Source organism: Enhydra lutris, unplaced genomic scaffold (assembly GCF_002288905.1).
Source record: "Enhydra lutris kenyoni isolate GAN:26980312 unplaced genomic scaffold, ASM228890v2 scaffoldscaffold15, whole genome shotgun sequence".
Taxonomy (NCBI): Eukaryota; Metazoa; Chordata; class Mammalia; order Carnivora; family Mustelidae; genus Enhydra; species Enhydra lutris.
In genome coordinates, this window is record NW_019154099.1 from 58,469,943 (window position 1) to 58,483,161 (window position 13,219).

Genomic DNA, 13,219 nt, shown 5'->3' on the forward strand with positions numbered 1-13,219 from the left:
TCCCATATTTTTGAAATTAAAAAATGCAACTTATTTTTATTATTTAAAGTTAAACTTGGATTTTAACTAGTTTGATTTATTCTGGCCTCTTCCTAGATGAAGGAAAGCAGGGTTATAATAAGTGTTTTGTGAGGGAGGCAGAAGGGCCTGGCATTAGAAAAATCATGCTTAAGTCCAAACACAGGTGTTCACTACTTGTGTAACCTTGACCTGTTTCCATGCTCTCTCTGAGACTTGTACCTCCTCCAAAAATCTAGGATGAAAAACACCTTTTATGAGCTTTATTGTGAGAACCAGAAATGAACTATGAAAAGAGCCTGACTTTGACAGATGCATAAAGAAAAAGTTATGTCTCATTTCAGCACTGTCTTTTTAACCATATGTATGCCCGACATCGCTCATTTCTCCCAGAGCTCTTATCTCCAACGCTTTCTTCACTGTCATGTTGAGAAGTGGATGCACCTTGCCTACTCTGTCCCCTTCACTGGAATTGATAAAGGCTCAGATGAGGCCTTGGGTTTGGTGGGAGGTCAAGACAAGAAGCCTGGGAGTTGGAAGTAGCCACAGGAGAGGCATCCACTGGATGTCCAAGGAAGCAAAATTCCTTAGCACAACTCTGTTGCGCTAAGCTGTTCAAATGTGTTGTCTACTTTGTAGAGCAGGTAGTGTTATCCTAAGTAACAGTGGGTGTTATGCTGCTGGGGGGGGGCAGTCTCCCAGACATTTCCAAATGTGCACAGATTGTCCACAGTCCCAAATTTATTCTTCTTCCTGGAGGCTTTATTGGATGAATGACCACAGTGGAAAACTGAGATTCCTTTTCGTGCATGTCTTTTTTTTTTTTAAATGGCATTTCGCTTATCTTTATCACTCATTCAGAAAATCTTCAAGCCCCACCAACTCTACATCGAATTATTTCTCAGATCCATCCCTCTTCTTGGTCTCATTCACTTCTGTATTTGCTCAGAGTCTCACTACTTCCCATCGATGTTACAGACCCTTACTGCCTTACTTCCCTCAATCTAGGCTCTATACTCTTGCCAAGGGGGGAAAAAAATTAAATGCATGAAGTTTCTTACACAGTATATTCTCTAATTTTTTTTTTCTTACTCTGAGATCCAAATCCAAACTTCTAAGCTGGGCTACAAGAGCGTCCTCTTGTCTCTCCAACCATGAGTCTGTTCCTGCTAGTCTCTGCGCACCGTCAAAGCAGTCCCTTCAACTTTGGTCTTCTGTATGGGACCATGTACAATGTCCTTCACTTGCCACTTTATTGTTTAATTATGAGGATGTCACTTCAGCTGTGAAACTTTAAGTTCAGAGTTGAACTTTCAGAGTTGATTTCAGAGTTGAAATCTCCCAGAGTACTCTAAGTTTGCCACCCTCTCGGACTTACTCTCTATATCGTCATCATATGTCCTTCTTCCTCACTGTCCCAGAACTCCTGGAAGTAACCAAAATTACTTCTTTTATATCAGTTTCTCCAAAGCCTAGCTTCATCTCAGTGACTAGAGGCTTCATACAAAGTTTTTACCAATCAAAGATTGGAAGTCATGAACGTGGGCAGTTTATATGTCTGTTTTAAATAAACTAATAAATGGCAAGTAAGATATACCTATTATTCTCAAAATGAAAGGAATTAGGTACTGATTTTAACACCCAGGTTTTTTCCCCTTCCTTTCTGGAAACTTTAATAAAACAGAAGAGAAGAAATTTATATAATGCTCCCTTTGAATACCTAAAGACATATTTTTATTGCCCAGAAATTTTTTTGGTGTACATCATATGATTGAAAGAAGAAATGTATTCTTTCTTTTTTTTAAGGTTTTTATTTATTTGACAGAGACACAGCGAGAGAGGGAACACAAGCAGGGGGAGTGGGAGAGGGAGAAGCAGGTTTCCTTGAGCAGGGAGCCCCATGTGGGGCTCGATCCCAGGACCCTGAGATGATGACCTGGGCTGAAGGCAAATACTTAATGACTGAGCCACCCAGGTGCCCCAAGAAATGTATTCTCTTCCCGTACATCTTGTTCTAATGTGAGCTTGATTGATGCTTCAAGACAGGTTCCCAACCCTTCTGGTGGAAGGTCTTAGTCATCAGGGGTGTGTGCTGTCTGGGAGATGCAGGGCTGTTTCCTCAGATGATGAGTGCTGAGTGTACCAGGGACTTTTTGACAGGGGTACAAATAATATTGTGCCTGAGCTTCATCGTTTCTCCTCTAATGACACAAGAAATAAATTTTCACTTTACACTTACCTTTTAGAAATGCTTGAGGGAGAAATAAATTAATTGATTGCCCAAGTTCACAGGGAAAAGAAGGAAGAAATCTGGTGTTTATCTGTTTCTATGAATGAAATCGTATGCTGATTTAATACATTAAATAAATATTCTGCAAGATTTGGCTGTTATTTGTCATTGCACAAAGTTATAAAATTCGAGATGGATTACTCCTATTTTTTTTAAGATTTTATTTATTTATTTGTCAGAGAGGGAGAGAAGAGAGCACAAGTAGGGGGAGAAGCAGGCAGAGGGAGAAGCAGGCTCCCTGCTGAGCAGGGAACCCATTGTGGGACTAGATCCCAGGAACCTGAGATCATGACCTGAGCAGAAGACAGAGCCATCCAGGTGTTCTGAGATGAATTACCCTTAAAAGAAAGACTCCCTTAATGTATTTTTTTTTTAGCCTTATATCTTTAAAAATATATCTGCCCATTTGAAGGCATAGTGTTATACTATACTATATACTATACTATACCTCTGTATAGTTTGCAAATTATTCAGGTAAATACAAAATCAGTGGTGTTGTGGGGTGTTGTGGGTGTTCATGAAGAGGGCCAGGCTCTTGTTAAGATGCTACTTCTCCATAAAAATATAAAAATGAAAATTTCTTAAGTCTTTAAAAAATATATACAATACAATTGGATTTCTATGGAGGTTAAATTTCCATTTCAGTTGAAACATATTTTTTTTCCCAAAATCAAATTTTGAAAGTAAATTTTCTATATTTTATAATAATATATGTAAATCCAAATATCCAACCATGAACAAGTCAAAGTCACTGTTTTCCTCTTTAAATGCATTCTTGTAAAGGTATTATATTAGTGCTTCTCACATGCTCTGACAGCTTCCCTAACTCATTTTGGAAAGGATGTTTCTTTGTGAGTCATGGTAATAAATTAGAGCATCAAAGTTTTCACCAGAAAATTAAAAGGTCCTGGTTGCACAGCCAAACTTATTCTAATGTTGCAGCATTTAATATATTTCACATCTTTTAATATCATTTTTTTTTTCCTGGTAGGATCATTTAGTCATCTTTTCAAGTCTAAGAATCATAGGACAGTCCACAAGTTTCAACAATGACATTGTCACTAAGACAGTTCATTTTAAAAGATGTTATTCATTTATTTGAGAGAGAGAAAGAAAGAGAGAGACAGAGAGAAATAGAAAGAGATAGCGAAAGAGATAGCAAGAGAGAGAGCACAAGCAGGGAGGAGAGGGAAAAGCAGGCTAAGCAGGGATCCCAATGCAGAGCTCGATCCCAGGAACTGAGATGAAGGCAGACACTTAGCCAACTTAGCCATCCAGTGTCCCCTCATTTCAAAATCCTGAAATTAAAAGAGAGAGGCAGAGAGGCAGCGAAAGAGACAGAGAGGAAAGAGGAATAGAGATTAGGAAGAGGGAGGAACAGGGGATAGAGATCAGAATCAAAGCAAGTTATTGAATCTACTTTGAATAACTTGTAACAACATGAGTCCTTTGCTTGATACGTATTGTGCCTAACCGATGAGTAGAGATTTTAATTTCAAACCTCTTACTGAACATAAGTATGACTCTGCAAGATTCCATATGAAATTTGAAGAGATCCAGAAAACTATTGAAAGACAGTTTCTGAAAAACCACATAAATTAAATAAAAAGTTACATTGCTTTGAGGGGAAAAGAAAACTGCAATAAAGAGAAAACTACCAAATTTCAGACTCTAATTACGGCAAAAATACCTGAGTGTATTTTAAATATATTTGATTACTTATTCACCACAGTGTATGTTTTGCGTATCCCAAACCTTATTTCACAGTATCACATTTCAGAAAAAGAAAGTCACATTAAATCAAAATGTTTTGGCTCAACTTGACTTTGCATGGGGATGCAGCATATGTTTTACCAAGGTTTTCATCAAAATTGAGTCATTGTTTAAAGGCTTAGAAACAAATTTTTTTGCTGTTGGATTTCATTTATTGATAACGTTTGTGTACCCTCCAAACGAAGGGAAAGGAAAAAAGCGAACGACGTGTTATTTCTGGTGTTACAAGATAATGACATTCTTGCCAAGTGCCTCAGTGGGAGCCCAGGTCATAGGGCGGCGTCAGCACCTGGTTTATCTGGAGACATCACATGAGTGGCTGTTGACCTTGGGAACGAGATCGTAGTTGGACTGACTGACCATTTAGGTCACCTTCAATACCCAGGCATGGTTCCCTCGTCTTCTCCACAGATCAACAAAGTCCACAGAAATGATTACCTGAGCTATGCTGCTCCATTTTTTTCAAGCCACATATAGAAGAAGGCCGAGAATAAAAAAACAAAGTTAAGACACAAAAGAAAGAAGCTAAATAAAGCGCTGAAACCTTCATATATAACTAGATAAGTCTCAATCAACAACCAAGCTTAATGACATATTTACATTGGCCAATTCCATTTGGAGAGGAGTCGCTTGGCTCAGCAGCATAATGGTAGCGAGAGGAGAAACAGATGAGCGATCCAGCCGACCAAAGAAACAGGTTGTAAACAAAACTTACCGGTGACTTTTATAATATTTTTAAAAATGTCTTTCCAATATGCTCAATATTTTAATGATTTTAGAATTTGCAATTTAAGAAACAGAGCCTTCCCCCACCTGCTAGCATATTACATAAAAGCTTAGTGAAAATTACTTGTTTTTACATCATTCTCAGCTCTCAATACCGGCTGGTATTTGTAGTTCTTTCTAGGTCTCTATTCACTTAAAATTATATTTGAATGAACTCAGAAAAAAAAATTAATATCATGTATGTGTTTGTAGAGCCATCCCTATTTTTATTAAATCACAGTTCATCAATAAATCTATGAAAAATGGGAATCTGGCCCGTTAAGTTCCAGGGCAAACATTCAGATGCGTATCATGATATGGCAATAAAAATTACACAGAGTAAAAGGAAGAAAAGCAAAGAGAGAAAGTAACAGGGATGTAGTCTCCATTTCAGACTTTCCTTAACGTCCACACAGAACTTGAACTTCCACTTGGATGTTCACTTGGTGTTAGGCGGCACAGTCAACAAGAAAAGGACATACGTTGAAAATTTGCTTTTCAAAACAGATGCCCTTCTAGTCAGCTGGCGCTCAGACAGCCAGCTGGCAGCTTGAGGCAGCGGGCGTGGTCGGAGCTCAAGTCTCCAGAGAAATGGTCACCATTGCAATACGTGCTGATCAACAGCCTATCTCCATGGATGGGTATCCATAGTCTGGCTTTCCACTACAGCTGTAAATGGGGAAGCACTTCCAGATGTCAGCTGTTGTCAGAAAGAGGGAGTGGGTGGAGCATATGCAAATACATTAAAATATCTAGTGGATGGGGGAGAGGTGGTAGGAGGGGCAGAGAGACTAGAATGAGTGAAATGAGAAAAGTCACTCAAGAACCAGCTCCATTGGGATGCCTGGGTGGCTCAGTGGGTTAAGCCGCTGCCTTCGGCTCAGGTCATGATCTCAGGGTCCTGGGATCGAGTCCCACATCGGGCTCTCTGCTCAGCAAGAAGCCTGCTTCCTCCTCTCTCTCTCTCTCTGCCTGCCTCTCCGTCTACTTGTGATCTCTCTCTGTCAAATAAATAAATAAAATCTTAAAAAAAAAAAAAAAGCCTCTGCCTTTGGCTCGGGTCATGATTCCAGGGTCCTGGGATCAAGCCCTGCATTGGGCTCTCTGCTCAGCAGGGAGCCTGCTTCCTCCTCTCTCTCTGCTGCTTCTCTGACTACTTGTGATCTCCATCTGTCAAATAAATAAATAAAATCTTTAAAAAAAAAAAAAAAAGAACCAGCTCCATTTTCTTAGAGAATGGATTCTTGGGAGAATCCATTTTCTTACACTTTTTCAAAAACTTCTCAGGCTTCCTAAATTTTTTTCACTGTGATTTCTTTCTGTAGGGATTATGGCACTATTTTAAGACAAACATATTGGGGCACCTGGGGGGCTCAGTCAGTTAAGCAACTGCCTTCTGCTCAGAGTCCCCGCATGGAGTCCTGCATCAGGTTCCCTGCTTAGCAGGGGGTCTGCTTCTCCCTGTGACCCTCTCCCCTCTTGTGCTCTCTCTCTCACTCTCTCTCTCAAATAAATAAATAAAATCTTTTAAAAAAAGATAAACATATCAATTCAGTTTAGATATATATTCATGCAAAGTAAGTATAAATTTACTGTTATGTTTTTGTTTATGGAATCCAGAGGTGTCAAAGATTTGAACTTAAAAAAATATCCATGAAGAGTTTAAAAATCACTTTGAGGCTGTGTCATTATTTTTGGGACCATCTGTTTGTTTGTTTTTTTTAAGATTTTATTTATTTGACAGAGAGAAAGATCACAAGTAGGCAGAGAGAGGCAGAGAGAGGAAGGGAAGCAGGCTCCCTGCCTAGCAGAGAGCCCAATGTGGGGCTCGACCCCAGGACCCTGGGATCATGACCCGAGCTGAAGGCAGAGGCTTTAACCCACTGAGCCACGCAGGCGCCCCTTTTGGGACCATCTTAAATTAACTCACACATGCACAGGGGGTCACCTCTCCATTCTTATGGATTTCTTTTACAATTCATCATGGTGGGTTTGTTGTTGCTGTTGTGTTGGAGGGGAAAGACATAAAGACATAAAGAAAAAAGTTATGTACATTAAAGTCATTAGTGTTCACCTTAATTCTATAACTTATATATTAAAAAAAAAAAAAACTGTTGGAAGGTCATCCGTGGTCAGTTTGCTAGATTAAAGATGTAAAGTGTTGGAGGGCCTGGGTGGCTTAGTTGGTTAAGTATCTGCCTTTGGCTCGGGTCATGATCCTGTTGTCCTGGGATGAAACCCCGCCCCACAGCTCCTGCTCCTTGCTCAGTGAGGAGCCTGCTTCTACCTCTGCCTGCCACTCCTCTTGCTTGTGCTCTCCCTCTCTCTGGCAAATAAATAAATAAAATCTTAAAAAAAATAAAGATGTGAAGTGTTCCCCAAAATATGCTATTCAGAGAAAAACCAGCATAATCCAGGGACTCAGAAACCCTTGCAGGGTTGGTCGCCATAAGCAAGCAGTGAGTTTCCTTTTGTGAACGAGGAATCATCACAACTGTTACTGAGGACCCCATCTTGTCAGGCACATTTATATCATTTATTTCACTTAAGCCTCAAGTGGTCCAATAAGGTGTTTCCACCTACTGTGATATCATATTCAAATATGTCCCTCGCCCCTTTGTGCCCTATGTTTGCGGGTACCCAAACCATGGCTTTGCCGCTGAGATCCTGTGCCTTTTCTCTTTGTAGAAAAAATAATCTTAAAGGCACATAACACTACCACTCTTGGCTAGGGATTTCATCAAGATGTTTCCACAAACCTCCTTCTCGTTCTCTTTACCACAATGACCAGAGAAGCAGCAAAATGAAAATGTGAGCAGATGTGGCTTTGGAAATCTCTCTTTCTCTCTCTCTCTCTCTTTTTTTTTAATATATTTTTTTAACTTTTTAAGTTGAAAACTTGGGAGTTTCATAATTATGTTAGAATTTAGAGAAAGTAAATTACACTCCCAAAGTGTGCATGAGACCCAAGATTCTCATTGGGCTCTGAAGCCCATGTTTGGAATTCACCATTGGAGGCGATGGGAGCTCCAACTTTCTGCTACCGACCTGTGTGACCTCGGATGACCCAGTGGGCAATTTATGATTTGTAACTTTAATCTGAATGTTTTCTGTCCTGAAGTATGTCAGGACATCTTACATATTCAGTTTCATGCTTAAGTTTTCTTCCAAGGCCAAGAGGATTCTCTTGCCATTTTATCATTGTATGGAAAATTTATTTCCAGGCTCTGAAGCAGCTTGAAAGTTCTTTTTTTTTTTAAGATTTTATTTATTTATTTGACAGACAGAGATCACAAGCAGGCAGAGAGGCAGGCAGAGAGAGAGAAGGAAGCAGGCTCCCCACTGAGCAGAGAGCCCGATGCGGGGCCCAATCCCAGGACCCTGAGACCATGACCCGAGCCACTGAGCCACCCAGGCGCCCCTGAAAGTTCTTATAAATGTTGTGGGGATGCTGCTCTATGTTTCACTCAGTTTTTTTTTTTTCTTCCTCCCATTTAAAAAGCCTTGTTACTCACTGTCGTGTAGTATCTGCATGCCATACTCCATTTTTTCTAAACATCATTAATACTCGAAAGACAGAAGATTCTGAAAAATTCTTCTTCCCTTGTTAGTGGAGACAGTCTGAGAGTCTGTTTTCCACATTAAGGTAGGTATAGTCTTTAAATGAGCATGCTGCTCAAACTTCAGCAAAAAGAATAGGAATCATTCATTATTATGTTACATGTATGTGTCATGGACTGAATAATTCTGTGGTTCAGGTTTTACTTATAAGCGATATATACATTAGACACCCAAATATCACTATGGAGGCACGTCAGTCCTCATAGCCTTCCCCGTTATATGTACATTTGCATGTGTATGTAACCTGTCTGCAATTCTAGTAAAAACAGGATGTACCTTTTCTGTCTTTGACTGAATGTGTCCAGCAGCAAATTTAGTTGTTACCTAGAAAAAACACTAATGGTGCCTCAGATCGATCAATGCTTTAATGTGTCCAGGTATCAAACGCTGTTTCTTGGGCACATGAATCTGACACCCAACTACATCTTTTATTTATGTATTTGCCCTGGAAAAAATGATTTCTTAGTCATTCATATAAAATCCATTTTTGTTCCCCTTCCTTCCTTTCTTCCTTCTTTCCTCTTTCTCTGTTTCTCCTTTACTTTCTTTCCTGGCTGTCTGCCTTATTTTAATAACTACAGGTTCTAGAACTTAATGGTACCAATTCATTGGTGAGGAACTACATTCCCTTGTTGGTAATTATGCCATTTAAATGAGCAATTTTCACTTACTATATTGTGGGAGAGGAGAACAACACTATCGTTTGTTTTTTCTTTTTTTTTTTTAAGATTTTATTTATTTATTTGACAGAGAGAGAGACAGCGAGAGAGGAAACACAAGTAGGGAGAGTGGGAAAGGGAAAAGCAGTCTTCTTGATGAGCAGGGAGCCTGGTGCGGGGGTCTCTATCTCAGGATCTGAGCAGAAGGCAGATGCTTAAGGACTAAGCCCTCCAGGCGCCCCAAAACAACACTATCTTTTCAATGAAAGAACAGTGAGTATAAAGTTTCACTGAATGTAAATGCTATAAGGAATGACACCCAACCTGTGACATTTGGTTTGGCAGACTCAAAATCTCTCACAAGCTGGAATTTCTCTATTGAGGAAGAAAAGACAGTCATAAACATGGGGAAACAGGGGCGCCTGGGTGGCTCAGTCATTAAGAGTCTGCCTTCGGCTCAGGTCATGATCCCAGGGTCTTGGGATCGAGTCCTACATAGGGTTCCCTGCTCTGCGGGAAGCCTGCTTCTCTTCCCACTCCCCCTGCTTGTGTTCCCTCTCTCACTGTGTCTCTCTGTCAAATAAATAAATAAAATCTTAAAAAAAAAAACACGGGGAAACATATTCTATTCATTTGTGGATGAAATATCATTTTCTTGATTATCAACTTGCTTTCAGAAATAATTGTTTCAATATTGTAATTATCTACTATGCAATGGATATCCACCATGAGAAAAATAGAACGGGATGATGATTACAAAGGTGCAAAGTGTGATTTTTTTGTATCAGAATTAACATGCGTATTGTTGATCAAGTAGAAAAACTACTTTAAATGGTCCATGGAGGGGCGCCTGGGTGGCTCAGTTCTTAAGCAATGATCCTAGGGTCCTGGGATCTAGCCCTGCATCTGGCTTCAGCAGGAAGCCCGCTTTTCCTCTCCCACTCCCCCACTGTGTTCCCTCTCTCACTGTGTGTATGTGTGTGTGTCTCTTTCTCTGTCAAATAAATAAATAAATAAAATCTTTAAAAATAAATAAATAAATGACCCATGGGTGTAGTGAGATCTGTACCCTCAGTGCTTGTTTCTTGACTCTGTCTAGGAGTCATTCATTGCCTGTTTGGATCCTTCGGCCGAACCCAAGAAAAGCTGCTTTAGTTCACTGTGTCAGTGGGAATGTCATACAGAAGTGCTTACACATTTACAGTAATAATTACTAGGCGCTGAGGTCATTCTCACATAATAACAATAAATGTATATGGCAAAAGAATCCTACCAGAAGGAGACACAATTCCAAGACTCGTTGATATTGGGGAAATAACCTGTTCCCTTTCTCTCCTTGCCAGCCCTTCATCACCTAAATTATAGTTTCATTGTACAATTAAATACTGTGCTTTTTCTCCCAATTCTTGAAACTATCTTCTGGAGGACTTACCAGTCAGATAAAGTGGTGATGGTTTTTGGTCTCCCTCGTTCAGCTGCCATTCTCCCCAAACTAAAGCTAAAACATGGCCCAGTGGAATCTTCCAACCTCTCTATATTTGAAAAGAATTGTAACCAGTTGCAAAAGATATTAAGAGAAAATGAAACCCTGTTTGTTATGGGATACTGTTTTTTGGTTTTTGTTTTTAATCATTTTGCCCAGGGTCTAGAAATAGTAACTTGTCATAAGAGTGGGTGGAATTTGCATCTGTGTTGATTTGTCATTTTCCTAAAGGATGGAAATTCCCATGGAGCAAAAGAAGCATGGGGGACACTGAAGAAATGGCCCGGGGCTTGGCCTTTGTCTGGCAGAGGTAGGGGAAGGTCAAAACAGACTTTTTCTTGGTTATATATCTTAAAGCCTTTAAGAGGTTAGTTGAAAAGGAGCTCACCTTAAGTCTTTTGTTAGGAGTCAGAACCCCTTCACCCTCCACTCACCACTGCTCCCCAACTTCTGTCATCCCTCAACTCCACCGAAATCTGTGGCGCACCTGGAGGGGTCTTTGAACGAGATCATTTCTCCCAGTGTTTAACACTTGCCACAACTCAATGCCCCCAAGCCTCTTCCCATCCACTTGGGGCCCCAGAAATAGCACTGGATTTCTATAAATTAAAAATACTGTGCATGTTATGTGTGTATGTGTGCAGTTGTGAACGTGTGTTGACATTTTCATGAAAAAAACAATTTTTAAAAAGGAACAAAAACTGGAGAATTTTGCATTTTTGGTGTTTTTTTTTTTTTTTTGTATTTGCGCAGACCATTTTAGGATTTTCAGTCTCAACAAAACACTATTAAAACGAAGAATCTAGTAAAATATTTGTGCATGTACTGCTAAACAATTCTAGCAATTTTATTAAGCAATACCTTTATTATTTTTGAATATTCTTAACAGACTGGAACAAAACATTTTTTTTATTCAAAACAAAATATGCATACTGTACGCATGTCGCAGGGTTAAGTATGATGCAGAGATTAAAGTTTGTTTGAACAAAAACAAATACCGGGGGAATTTCATAGCTATAAAGTTAATAACTAAATTTTGTTCGCTACGAGGACCTTTTCTATGGTTTTCCTTCATCTCCCAGCTACACAGCAAACACATCTGAAGAGCACTTCCCAAATGTAGTTAGAGTATAGGAAGGAATGTAAAGTGTTCTTTTTTTTTTAATTATTTGTTTTGTTTGTTTGTTTTTTTAAAAACAGCCCTTGTGAACTCTTCCTTCCACTGATTCTACTGTAAACTCATAAAAGCCTTTTTTTAGAAAGCAAATTCATACACACTCAGCAGGTGAAATGTTCCCACAAAAAGAAAAAATACAAACAGAGCGATCTGATTTCTCCTCTTCTCATCGACTACCTAGAGCGTGTTCGAAGTGACAAAATTTTTGCGCTTGAATGAAAATGGCTAACCTATTTTTTTTTTAAACAAGTTCTTTTGTGATAATGCAGAATTGCATACACTTTATACCTGGAATAATTGAAAATCATAGGTTGGGAGATACTGGGCTAAAATTCTATAGTGTCTACACTGCAGGTGTCGGAGCGTCTCTACGGTCTCCCCCACAGCCACCGAGGAGGAGAAAGAACCCAGCTGCGTGTCCTCGGTCCCTTCGTCGCCGTTCGAGGGCCCACCAGCGCCAACACGCGCCCCCGTCCTGACTCGGGGCTCAGGGCGGGCCGCAGCCACTGGACCACCAGCAAGGAGGGACAGGGCCTCGGGAGGGGAGCTGGAGCAACGTAGTTCGTGGTGGTTTTCTTTGCTTTTATTTTGTCGTCAACGTAAAAAATGTGTTAACTGTCTGATTCCGCCTACCGTGGAGAGCGCTTGTTTGTTCAGCTAAAAAGGAACCCCTAGTTCTGCTCCCGGCGGGGGTGGGGGGGCCACTGCGGCCCGGCCCGGGGGTTGCGCCCAAACAGCGGCTGCGCAGACAGACAGAAGCAAGCCGTGTTGTCTGCGGGGGAGGGGGGGGAGGGGAGGCAGGGGGGCGGGGGGAGCGGGGGGGCAAAGGGGAGGGCCGGGGGGGCGGAGTGGAGGGGAGAGGCTGGGGGGCAGGGGGGAGGCCGGGGAGGCCAGCCGGGAGGCCTGGGAGGCAGGAGCGAAGAGTTCGAGGGGGGTTTTTTATTTGTATTTTTTGTTGTTTTCTTTTTTTTGTCTTTTTTATCTTTTATGATTTTTTTTGTTGTTGTTGTTGTATTTTGCTACACCGTGAGGTCATAGCGATCATTCCTCTAATAGAAACGGACAGGACAGAGAGACAGAACTACCTGATGAACACACACGATGACTAGAAATATATATAGAGAGAGAAAGAGACGGTGGAGACTTAGTTGACCTCTGAGAAACCATCCCCCAAAATAAATCCTGTATTAACAAGTGCAAAAAAATCAACGAACGAATAAACCCGAACCAAGGGAAAGCAAATAAAACCTCCAAACATTAAAACACAGTGTATAAAATGGTGTGAGAAATTTAAGTCACTGGACAGCCTTTTCGTCGATAAAAAGCCGTGTGGGGTGTCCCCGTCCGGATCCGGGCCCGGCTTCCTCGGGGCGCGCTGCCGCAGGGGCCCCGCGGGCGGCGGCGGGGGCGGCGGGCGGGGGCGCCGCGGGGTC